The 11,967-nt window shown below is 41.8% G+C and overlaps 1 pseudogene; it reads left to right on the forward strand.

Moving 5' to 3' along the window:
• Nucleotides 1-11,028: 11,028 nt before the first annotated feature.
• LOC149975439 (uncharacterized) lies at nucleotides 11,029-11,703 on the forward strand (annotated as a pseudogene).
• Nucleotides 11,704-11,967: the final 264 nt, after the last annotated feature.

Raw genomic sequence — 11,967 nt, forward strand, 5'->3', positions numbered from 1 at the left:
CAGACAGACAGACAGACAGACAGAGACATGTGGATCCAAAGATTTTTCACCATACACACAATATGATGGCGGCTCAACAGAATTTGGAAAGGAAAAGGTGCAATGCTCTCCTGCTATTAAAGAGTAACTGAACGCTCTGATTCCGCAAGCGTTTCTTTGTTGCTCATCAAGTAAAACGAGATTTCAGTGTTGGTTGTGTGTTTCGATGTGGCAGTATCTGATGTTTGTCCCCCATGAGACACCATAGAAACAAAGCCAGTATTACTTCCTCAAAACGGTCAGAATGGATCTAACATCACTCAAGAAATCTGTAATTCATTTTGACGTTTTTTGCTGAGGAGGTTTTAGCTGCCATTTTTACATCTAGCTAATGTGTTTGGTGCAGTATTCCCCAAGTTACGAAATAGTGGCGTGTTCTCTTATGTAAACAAGGTCAGCTGCGCTGCTGGGCAGGTTAGTCTCACTGTCTGTGTGTTCTGCGGTAGGATTGGATAGAGTGCAATCCCCGCAGCTGGGTATCCAGTGTTAGTGAGCTATTGAGCATTGTCGAACTCAAAACCCAACCCTCAAGTAAGTCATGACGAACTCACTTATAAAACTCAGTTTTGGACCAGACTGACTTTATGAATAAAAGTATCCGATTTCCACTTTGTAATCAATTTCGTCACTAGAACAACTGTTACTGGCTCATATCGATGCCACATTGGCCGTTTTCTATCAGAGAAGTTGTTGATTGCCTTCAGTTGCGCTTTAAACACACACTGATTTAATTAAGCAACGTTAAAATGCTTGACGTTTCAGCCACGACCTTCATCAGCACCAAGCTTTTTAACGTTGCTTAAATGAAACAGTGATTTTTTTGAATGGCCAGCGAGCTTTGTGCTTTTCCCTTTCTAACGATGTCGAAGCGTTTGGGCTGCACCCCGACTCACGTCGGTTGAGCACCATCCACGTCTTTCCAGGCTCAATAGAATTTGCCATTGTTGCATTTATAGAACAGCATTCTGAGAGATGATATGATGAGCTTGAAAACGTTGTAGTTAAATGGCACCTTCAATATGACTACTGGTCCATTACAGTGAATGGGAATGTCCATTACATTTCTTCTGAACTGTGGGTTTGGTGGCAGGTATCCCTTTAAGTATGAACCCACAGATAAAAGACACCTGGCTTATTCCCGCACCTTTAATTTACGCTGCATGGAAATGTATAATGCCTCCTTAAAGGAAAGAGGTGCACAGACCATGGTGTTAGAAAAATAAATCATTTCACATTAGTTCTATACAGTCTAAAGAATCACCGTTCACAAAGATAGCGCCCCGTATGTTTAAATATTTTCCAAAAAGTCTTTGAAATTAGAATCCAGCATAGGAAATTCAATACAACATGGTATTGACATGAACTGACAATGAATCGGAGACTGCTTCATTTGCTTCAACTCAATTATGCCCCAAGGACAATGCTTATTTATGTATGTGTGTCTCACAATTACAGTATTGTAACGAGACCACGGGGCGATTTCACAATGAGAAGGGTGAAAGGCTCACAAATAACAATGACAAATGTAATCGTTTTAAAAGGGAAAATGAGAAGACGATAAAACTTTGAAGGACGCCTCGTAATCTTGCAAATCCTCCCATCGGTTTATTATGTGCTTGAGCGCCATACAAAACCCATTCTATACTGCTTTTCACAGACAAGGGGCTGTAGGTGCTTCACATGAGCTCAATGTTAATTGAAAGCCCTGGCATTTGAAATTTCGAGTTGGGAAGTGAATTGTGAAAAGACATTTGAATGGCGGATGTCCTTGGGCAGGAAATTCCACAATCAAAGGCTGGGACAAGGCTTGAGCTCGTTCTGCCTGTATGTGTGTGTGTGTGTGTGTTGTGTGTTGCGTAAGGGGGGAAAGAGGGAGGGATAAAAGGTGTGAAAGCTGACGACCATGCCTCAGCACAGTATGCAGCAACCCAATAATCCATGTACAGCAGCACTGCAAGTATCCTCACAGTAAATAGTGAAAGATTACATGTCAGTCTCCAGTGGGAAGGAAATTCCACACAATCCACTGAAACAATGACTCACAAAACTTCTCTGGATCCAGATCCAGATTTGATTGGGATTTAATTCAGAGTTGATTCACATTTCAAATTTAATTCACTTCAGGAGAGTCAATACAAAGACGACAGGTGATCAGCAACACAGATCACAGCATCATTTCTCTATAGGGTATCTAATGCACTGGGGCTGCCAATGACATGTGAGTGTCAGCTATCTCTGTATCTTGGATGGTTCTACAACAGATGATTCCCAGGAAGGTTGGAATGACAATCACCAAGACAACAACAACAACAACAATATCAACAGCAGCATCTTACTTGGTGACAGGTACGGCACAGCTCCTTGGTGAGTGTCAATCCCAGCAGCATTTTTCTGCCTACAAGAACACAGAGAGAAAAAGACATGAGTTTAGACTAATGTATAGGTTTAACTGAAATACACTCATGCACATACACATCCATGCACACTCACACACAGCACACAAACTCACACACAGCACACAAACTCACACACAGCACACAAACTCACACACAGCACACGCAGTCGACACAGGCCAAACTTCAAATGAGCAAGACAAAGGAGCTGATCGTGGACTACAGGAAAAGACGGTCCGAACAGGCCCCCATTAACATCGATGGGGCTGAAGTGAAGCGGGTCGAGAGTTTCAAGTCCCTTGGTGTCCACATCACCAACGAACTATCCTGGTCCAAACACACCAAGACAGTCATGAAGAGGGCACGGCAAAACCTTTTCCCCCTCAAGAGACTGAAAAGATTTGGCAAGGGTCCCCAGGCATGGGTCCTCAAAAAGTTCTACAGCTGCACCATTGAGAGCATCCTGACCGGTTGCATCACCGCCTGGTATGGCAACTGGCGCTACAGAGGGTAGTGCTTACGGCCCAGTACATCGATGGGACCAAGCTTTCTGCTATCCAGGACCTATGTAATAGGCGGTATTATAATATTTTGAAGATAAATACACAACGCATAGGATGAGAGGACGAGAGTACTAGAATTAACGATCAATAGGGAATTGTCAATGTAAATAGTTGGTTAAAAGGTTGAAGGGGACAGAACGTGTGCGGTTTAGCCTCTTTGCATCAACTGGTTTCAAGTTAGAGGTGTAAGGGAAGTCAGTGTTAGAATAAGTCATTTTTTTCCTCAAGCCTTTGGTCCAGCAGTTCAACAGCTGTTTAGAATCTGTGGAATATCACTCCTGAACTCAGAGCTATGTGTGCTATGTTCTGTACATTGAGTCTGGAGCAAGATACTTGTTATTTGGCCCTTGGCCCAGTTGTACTGCAAGGACTTCTGATTGGTCAACCCCAGGCTAGGGTGGGGGTTATGAATGGCATCCTGTTCCTTTGTTCCGTGGAGAAAAGCTGAGGACAGGGGAGACTGAACATCTACCTCCCAGCATAACATCTATGATTTGTCCTTCTCAAAAAAACTATTTTTCTCCCCCTGATTTGCTTTGGAGTTTATGTTATTGAAGAATAACATCAACTGCTAACAGCAGTATCAGAGGAAGGCCCATAAAATTGTCAGAGACTCCAGTCACCCAAGTCATAGACTGTTTTCTCTGCTACTGCACGTCAAGCAGTACCGGAGTGCCAAGTCTAGGACCAAAATGCTCCCCAAGCCATAAGACTGCTGAACAATTAATCAAATGGCCACCCAGACTATTTACATTGATCCCCCCCCACCCTTAGTTTTGTACACTGCTGCTACTCGCTGTTTAGTATCTATGCATAGTGACTTCACCCCTTCCTACATGTACAAATTACCTCAACTAAACTGTACCCCCGGAACCGGTATATAACCTCGTTATCATTTTTTATTTTAAACTTTAGTTTATTTGGTAAATATTTTCTTAACTCTTCTTGAACTGCACCGTTGGTTAAGGGCTTGTAAGCGTTTCATGGTAAGGTCTACACTTGTTGCATTCGGCACACGTGACAAATAGTTTGATTTGGTTTGACACTATTTTGATCATTGTTGGTGTAGGTAAGAAACTTTCCACTCAAGGACAATGTGGACATTCCTGTACACTCTCAGAGTCCTCCCCCATCACTGCCATTAAGGATCGGTGTCCCGCTACCAGGACAACTTCCAGTGAAACTGGAGGGCGCAAATAAATAATCATAAATATTATGGATTTTAAACATTTAGGTACATATAAGGTTAGGTACATTTAGGTACATGTCTTATATCGGCTGAACGCTTCAATTCTTGTTAATCTAACTGCACTGTCCAATTTACAGTAGCAATGACAGCGAAAACATACCATGCGATTGTTTGAGGACAGGGTCCCACATCAAAATATCTTTCCACCGGCACAGGTTTCATACATTCACATACAGTGCCTTGCGAAAGTATTCGGCCCCCTTGAACTTTGCGACCTTTTGCCACATTTCAGGCTTCAAACATAAAGATATAAAACTGTATTTTTTTTGTGAAGAATCAACAACAAGTGGGACACAATCATGAAGTGGAACGATATTTATTGGATATTTCAAACTTTTTTAACAAATCAAAAACTGAAAAATTGGGCGTGCAAAATTATTCAGCCCCTTTACTTTCAGTGCAGTAAACTCTCTCCAGAAGTTCAGTGAGGATCTCTGAATGATCCAATGCTGACCTAAATGACTAATGATGATAAATACAATCCACCTGTGTGTAATCAAGTCTCCGTATAAATGCACCTGCACTGTGATAGTCTCAGAGGTCAGTTAAAAGCGCAGAGAGCATCATGAAGAACAAGGAACACACCAGGCAGGTCCGAGATACTGTTGTGAAGAAGTTTAAAGCCGGATTTGGATACAAAAAGATTTCCCAAGCTTTAAACATCCCAAGGAGCACTGTTCAAGCGATAATATTGAAATGGAAGGAGTATCAGACCACTGCAAATCTACCAAGACCTGGCCGTCCCTCTAAACTTTCAGCTCATACAAGGAGAAGACTGATCAGAGATGCAGCCAAGAGGCCCATGATCACTCTGGATGAACTGCAGAGATCTACAGCTGAGGTGGGAGACTCTGTCCATAGGACAACAATCAGTCGTATATTGCACAAATCTGGCCTTTATGGAAGAGTGGCAAGAAGAAAGCCATTTCTTAAAGATATCCATAAAAAGTGTTGTTTAAAGTTTGCCACAAGCCACCTGGGAGACACACCAAACATGTGGAAGAAGGTGCTCTGGTCAGATGAAACCAAAATTGAACTTTTTGGCAACAATGCAAAACGTTATGTTTGGCGTAAAAGCAACACAGCTCACACCATCCCCACTATCAAACAAGGTGGTGGCAGCATCATGGTTTGGGCCTGCTTTTCTTCAGCAGGGACAGGGAAGATGGTTAAAATTGATGGGAAGATGGATGGAGCCAAATACAGGACCATTCTGGAAGAAAACCTGATGGAGTCTGCAAAAGACCTGAGACTGGGACGGAGATTTGTCTTCCAACAAGACAATGATCCAAAACATAAAGCAAAATCTACAATGGAATGGTTCAATAATAAACATATCCAGGTGTTAGAATGGCCAAGTCAAAGTCCAGACCTGAATCCAATCGAGAATCTGTGGAAAGAACTGAAAACTGCTGTTCACAAATGCTCTCCATCCAACCTCACTGAGCTCGAGCTGTTTTGCAAGGAGGAATGGGAAAAAATTTCAGTCTCTCGATGTGTAAAACTGATAGAGACATACCCCAAGCGACTTACAGCTGTAATCGCAGCAAAAGGTGGCGCTACAAAGTATTAACTTAAGGGGGCTGAATAATTTTGCACGCCCAATTCTTCAGTTTTTGATTTGTTAAAAAAGTTTGAAATATCCAATAAATGTCGTTCCACTTCATGATTGTGTCCTACTTGTTGTTGATTCTTCACAAAAAAATACAGTTTTATATCTTTATGTTTGAAGCCTGAAATGTGGCAAAAGGTCGCAAAGTTCAAGGGGGCAGAATACTTTCGCAAGGCACTGTATAACGATTAAATGTTCACTTACTTCTCGAAAAATCTTCCTCTGATTTGTCATCCAAAGGGTCCCAGCTATAACATGTAGTGTCGTTTTGTTAGATAAAATCCTTCTTCGCCATCGATTCGAGTAATCCACTCGTTCAACTTGCAGAGAAAGGAATCTGGAAATGTACCCATAAACTTTGTTTCAACAAGTCAAAATACATTTCTATTTACTCCTCAGATACCCTAAAATGTAATCAAACTATAATATTTCTTACAGAAAGAAGTATGTTCAATAGGAAACCAATTTTAGCAGGTGCGCAATGTCTTCATGGCGCTCGCTAACACGAATTTCCAAGACTGTGTCCTTCTACTAAAACTGATATTTCTAATTCGTTTTGGAAGTTTCTTTACAATGGTACCAATGATATGCACATCCTGGCTTCAGGGCCTGAGCAACAGACAGTTTACTTTGGGCACGTCACTCAGACAGGAAGTGGAGAAAAAAGGGGCCTAGCCCTAAGAAGGGTAAAGTCACCGCAATGTTTTTTGTGCGGGTCTTGGTTGGTTGGACCGCTCTATAAAGAGTTTGGGAACCGCTGACCTGCAGTCATCTGATCAGTTAACCTCTCCTACTGAGAGACGTGAACAAATAAAATTTAGAAAACTCACGGCCTTGTGAGGGAATGAGAATCTGCCAACAATGCTTTTACATCTGATACAGCAGCCACCATCTGACAATATAACAATACAATAACGGAACAATGTAGGAGGGAACACAAAAAACATGAACATAAGCAGGCAATTTTCCACATATGATGGAATTGAATAGAGGCGAATTCTATTGCATTATATTTCAGCATCAACTTGTAAGCTGTGTGAGTGGAGGAGAGAGCAGAGGGCGTCAGGGGCAGAGTACTTCAGCTCATGCAGACAGTACAGCAACACAAACACGAGGGAGCTTTGAATAGAACCCTCGGTGACCTTGATTTATAATAGGAACGCAATGCAGCCTCAAATCTCTATGTGGAAAGCTCAGTCTCCACCTCATTTTGTGTGCAGTGTGCACATAGCCTGTCTTCTCTTGAGAGCCAAGTCTGCCTTCGGCTGCCTTTCTCAATAGCAATTGATTTTGGGTCAGTCACAGTGGTCAGGTATTCTGCCACTGTGTACTCTCTGTTTAGGGACAAATAGCATTCTAGTTTGTTCTGTTTTTTGTAAATTATTTCCAATGTGTCAAGTAATTATCTTTTTGCTTTCTCATGATTTGGTTGGGTCTAATTGTGTTGCTGTCCTTGGGCTCTGTGTGATCTGTTTGTGTTTGTGAACAGAGCCCCAGGAACAGCTTGCTTAGGGGACTCTTCTCCAGGTTAATTTCTCTGTAGGTGATGGCTTTGTTATGGAAGGTTTGGGAATCAATTCCTTTCAGGTGGTTGTAGAATTTAACAGCTCTTTTCTGGATTTTGATAATTAGTGGGTATCATCCTAATTCTGCTCCGCATGCATTATTTTTTACGTTGTACATGGATTATATTTTTGGTGTTTGTCCCATTTTGGGAATTCTTGGTTGGTGAGCAGACCACAGACCTCACAACCATAAAGAGAAATGGGTTCTATAACTGATTCAAGTATTTTTTAGACAGATCCTAATTGGTATGTCAAATTTGATGTTCCTTTTGATGGCATAGAAGGCCCTTCTTGCCTTGTCTTTCAGATCGTTCACAGCTCTCTTTCTCCTCTCTCTCTCATCTCATCTAAGGTCTGACTACAATAGAAACACGACAGATTAGCATTTTCCATCTGACATCTTCAGCTGACATATAGGGGGTGTGAAAGGAAGGATCCTTAGCAAGGCAACTCACCTAGGCCCTAGCAGGCTAATTACGCACTGATAATTAGCACAGCGAGAACAATCATCACACAGACAGACAGACAGACAGACAGACAGACAGACAGACAGACAGACAGACAGACAGACAGACAGACAGACAGACAGACAGACAGACACAGAATCCCTCAAGGCTGTATCTCCTCTTCCATTGTTTTCTATCTGCACTGATCTGAAACCACAGAATGGTTCAAAAGTAACATGCTGGAAGTTTAGCTTGGGGAATTGCTTTCACTAATTCAACTGTGAACCTGATGCATATGAGCTTTGGCATTATTTCAAACAAATTCCACAATTCTTTTTTTTGGGTGGGTGCGGGGGTGGGGGGGGGGAAATGTTATACAGAGTTAATTATCAACAAAGGAAGTCAACAGTTGTCAATATAAACATTGCTGGGAAGGTACCTAGCATCTGTTTGCCAGGTTGGTTCCACCATCACAACCACTGTTATTCTTTACACATTTTTCTTTCATGCCTTAACTGTTTTGTTCTTTGATTTGGCATTGAAGGGGTGAATACCTTGGGGTCTGTAATCTGATCAGATCCGCCGTCCTATACGGTAATCTAGTCAACAGTTGGGTGGATTAAGCCCATAATCTAATGACATGGAAAGAGTCAATTCTGTGGTGTGCTGATCCCTCCTAACCATATTGAATGGCTTCCATTGGCGTGTGTTCTACACACTGTGTCCACAAGCAGATGTCAAACAAAAGCCACTTAGAGATGCTCTAACAATGATTGATTTTGTTTTCATAGATGTATAAAAGCAATATAGGCTCTAAAGAGCTCATTCAGTGTGTATATGCAGAGAGAGAAAGAATTAAGAGTTGAAGTGACACAAATAGGCTATTGTACAACATTGTCTGAGTGCTGACAGACAACAGACAGGTAGACAGATGGCTAGACTCTCCTCGACGACGATTCAATATTGCTTTGTTCAACCTGACACAACTCCACAACCAGGTCCTTCAAAAATAACAACGTCTCAACGACTCAAAACATCCTGAAATCGATAAAGAGGTCTAGCGTCATCATCCCAATCCTTCCATATCCAATGTTCCCAAACAACTGCTGTTTACTTCTGTTGTGGGTGGGTCCTCGAGACCTTGCAGGTGTCTGAGAACCTGCCTGCACAAAACCTTGATAGATTTCTCAGTACAGAGCACCCCCATGTCATCTCCTACAACGCGAGGAAGGAAGAAGCCCCCAGTGATCCAGGCAGCAGACAAACAACTCTGTTCCTTTCAGCTGCGTTTAATTAGTCAAGAGACCTCTGCTATGTAAAGAAGGGCTTACATAAATCTTGCAGGATTACGGCCGCTGCTACAAATCAATTACATTTGCCTCCCATCTTCATAACCAGGGCTCGGGCCCCTGGAGACAGACAGACAGAGAGACAGACAGATAGACACTGTGAGATGTTGCTTTGAGTATAACACAATACCACTCATCTGTCAGGAGGTTTCAAGGCATCCTGGGATGATGTGTACCGGAATTAATCAGAAAGAAGCTTTTTCTTGTTCAACAAATCCACTGGAATGTTATACAAATGTGATACAAATGATGTTGATGTGTCTGATTTTAACATTCTGCTGGGCATGTAGTGCAGTCAAGCCATTAATATGATTTCGGTCCAGTTAACTAGGCATTCTGGCAATTTATTGATGTTACAGTCAATTGCCCCCAAAACAAAAGTGGTATTCTGCAGGGTTGGAGTCAATTCCCCCCAAAACAAAAGTGGTATTCTGCAGGGTTGGAGTCAATTCCCCCTAAAACAAAAGTGATATTCTGCAGGGTTGGAGTCAATTCCCCCCAAAACAAAAGTGGTATTCTGCAGGGTTGAAGTCAATTCCCCCCAAAACAAAAGTGGTATTCTGCAGGGTTGGAGTCAATTCCCCCCAAAACAAAAGTGGTATTCTGCAGGGTTGGAGTCAATTCCCCCCAAAACAAAAGTGGTATTCTGCAGGGTTGGAGTCAATTCCCCCCAAAACAAAAGTGGTATTCTGCAGGGTTGGAGTCAATTCCCCCCAAAACAAAAGTGGTATTCTGCAGGGTTGGAGTCAATTCCCCCCAAAACAAAAGTGGTATTCTGCAGGGTTGGAGTCAATTCAAATTCACGGCAGTCAATTCAGGAACTAAACTGAAATTCCAATTCAATAACTGAAAAAAGGCCATCTAATTTCAATGATTTCTTAATAAGCTATTTATGTGAAAAGTGTTAACATTTTCTGATTTTAAATTCAAATCACTTCCTGAATTGACTGACTTCAATTAGAATTGGCCCCAACCCTGGTATACTGCATAATAATCACTAACCTGTGGAAAAGGAACATTCATCAGTTATGGGCAGTATTTACTCTACTACAGAGACTGTGTAATGGAAAGTATGGCCTAGTTTCCTTCTATTGTAGTTCTTGGTAAGTACCTCTTCTACTGTAGTTCTTGGTAAGTACCTCTTGTACGTTACAAGACAGAGTCACATTTCCAGCAGCCCATCTTGACACTCTTCAAATGGAATCATTGAGAAATACTGGCAAGAGTAACACTAGGCTCTAAAACCATCTACAGTGTCTTCTCAAAGTATTCATAACCCTTGACCATCTACAGTGTCTTCTCAAAGTATTCATAACCCTTGACCATCTACAGTGTCTTCCCAAAGTATTCATAACCCCTGACCATCTACAGTGTTTTCTCAAAGTATTCATACCTCTTGACTTATTCCACATTTTGTTGTTACAGCTTGAAATCAATATAGATTAGATTTAAATAAAATTTCTACACACAATACCCCATCATTGCAAAGTGAAAATATGTTTTGAGATATGTTAGCAAATGTTTTGAAAATTCTATACAGAAATATCTCATTTACATAAGTATTCATACCCCTTTGGTCTGACTCTCCGAATTGAGCTCAAGTGCATCCAATTTTCTTTGATCATCCTTGAGATGTCACTACAACTTGACTGGAGTCCACCTGTGGCCAATTCAATTATTTGCACATGATTTATAAAGAAATAAACCTGTCTATATAAGTTCCCACAGTTGACAGTGCATGTCAGAGCAGAAACAATACAATGAAGTCCAATGAACAGTCCGTAGATGTCAAATATATAATTGTGATGAGGCATGTGTCTGTGGAAGGGTACAAAACCATTTCTAGTGTTGAAGGTTTCCAAGAGCACAGTGATCTCCATCATAGGGAAATGGACAAAATATGGAACTACCCAGACTCTGCCTAGAGCTGGCCATCTGACCAAACTGAGCAACTGGGCAAGAAGGACCTTGGTCGGGGAGGTGACCAAGAACCCAATGACCACTCTGACAGAACTACAGAGTTCCTTACCTGAGATAGGAGAACCTGACAGAAGGACAATAGTCTCTACAGCACTTCACCAATCTGGGCTTTATGGGAGAGTGGCCAGACGGAAGCCTCTCCTGAGAAAGAGACACATGACAACACGCCTGGAGCTTGCAAAAAGGCACGTGAAAGGCAAAATATTCTGTGGTCTGATGAGAAAAATGTAACTCTTTGGCCTTAATGCAAGCACTATGTCTGGAGAAATCAGGCACAGCTCATCACCTGTCTAACACCATCCCTACCATGTAAAACGGTGGTGGCGGAATCATGCTATGGGGGTGCTTTTCAGTGGCAGGGACTTTGAGACTGGTAAGGATAGAGGGAACAATGTATGGATCCAGAGTGCAAACAACCTTAGACAGTGGCAAAGATTTATGTTCCAATGGGACAATGACCCCCAGCATACAGACTTTGCTGTTCACCGCCTCCCGCATCTAATTTAACAGAGCTTCAGAAAATCTGCAAGGAAGATGCATCTACAAAGTATTGTCTCAAGGGTGTGAATACTTATGTAAATAAGATATTTCTGTATTTAAGGGCTAGGCCCCTTTTTTCTCAATTTCCGCCTGAATGACGTGCCCAAAGTAAACTGCCTGTTGCTCAGGGACTGAAGCCAGGATATGCATATAATTGGTATCATTGGAAAGAAAACACTTTGAAGTTTGTAGAAATGTTAAAATAATGTAGGAGAATATAACACAATATAT

Source organism: Oncorhynchus mykiss, chromosome 18, assembly GCF_057628025.1.
Source record: "Oncorhynchus mykiss isolate SJ-2025 chromosome 18, ASM5762802v1, whole genome shotgun sequence".
NCBI lineage: Eukaryota > Metazoa > Chordata > Actinopteri > Salmoniformes > Salmonidae > Oncorhynchus > Oncorhynchus mykiss.